The sequence below is a fragment of the Egretta garzetta genome, unplaced genomic scaffold (assembly GCF_000687185.1).
Source record: "Egretta garzetta isolate BGI_Z169 unplaced genomic scaffold, ASM68718v1 scaffold292, whole genome shotgun sequence".
NCBI classification, from domain to species: domain Eukaryota; kingdom Metazoa; phylum Chordata; class Aves; order Pelecaniformes; family Ardeidae; genus Egretta; species Egretta garzetta.
In genome coordinates, this window is record NW_009258789.1 from 757,057 (window position 1) to 757,997 (window position 941).

The 941-nt window shown below is 54.7% G+C and overlaps 1 protein-coding gene across 1 annotated transcript in view; it reads right to left on the reverse strand.

Annotated features, from left to right (window-relative positions):
• Nucleotides 1-872, reverse strand: part of BHLHA15 (basic helix-loop-helix family member a15) — a 2,874-nt gene extending 2,002 nt beyond the window's left edge. Inside the window, exon 1 of the mRNA XM_009649533.2 lies at nucleotides 795-872. The gene's annotated coding sequence lies outside the window, so the exon portion shown is untranslated. The remainder of the gene's footprint in view (nucleotides 1-794) is intronic.
• Between the last annotated feature and the right edge of the window lie 69 nt (nucleotides 873-941).

The following is a 941-nucleotide window of genomic DNA, read 5'->3' on the forward strand; positions in this document are numbered from 1 at the left end:
CCACCCCCAGGTTCCTTCCTACCAGGAAGGCAACTTTGCCAGAAAGGACAGGAATTCACAAAGCAGTTTGGTCAGGGTAGCACCTGGATGATGAACACCGAGAGAAAGACAACATCAAATAGCTGGTGTTGTGGTAGCCTAGAAGAAGTGCTAGACACACATGGATGTCTTAAGCAAGAAAACAGGACTAAAGCCAAGCACTGGGTTTGTTCTGGACTCTTAGTCCAACTCACCTGGCAGAAAAGGCATAGCTGCAGGACAGAAAAGTAAAGGCAGGCACAAAGAAGACCGGTCAACTTCCCCCCTCCAGCACAAAAAGCGCTGTTGGGGAGAGCGGAGAAATGAGCAGCTGCTGTTTGAAAGGCAAACAGCCTGCAGGACTTGGTGAAGAGGAGGTTCGAGGAGGCAGCCAGTAGAGAGAGCTGGAAGAAAATCCAAGAGAAAGGAAGCTTCAGCAAACTGTGGGAGCAAAGGCATTTTCAAAACTGCAGGCCAGGGGAAAGCAGATGGGATGACATGGGCTAAGAGGGTGCTTAACTAGCCAAGGGCGGCTTTCAGACTGCTGCATGGTGCTATAACCCTGAGAAACTGCCTCATGTAGCCACGGCCAGGCTGCCAGGACCCCCAGGGAGGCAGCACGAGTATGCAAGGAGGAAGTGGAGATGGAGAGGGGACCAGGAGCAACAGACTGGGGTGGTCAAGAGAATCCAAAGAGAGAAAGCAGTCAAATACCACTGAATTTTCTACCCTCTGCATTCATCCATCAGGGCTGGTGTCCTTCCTCTGTGACTTACCACTGCCACCAGCTGTGGAGAAGGTGCCTAGGGCCCGCGGAGTGTGACAGCGGAGACCTGTAGGAGGCCGGGAGCAGCAGGAGGGCCTGCGGGGGCAGCAGGGGCACGGCCTGCCCTCCGGGCTGGGCCGGGGTCTGTCAGCAGCTC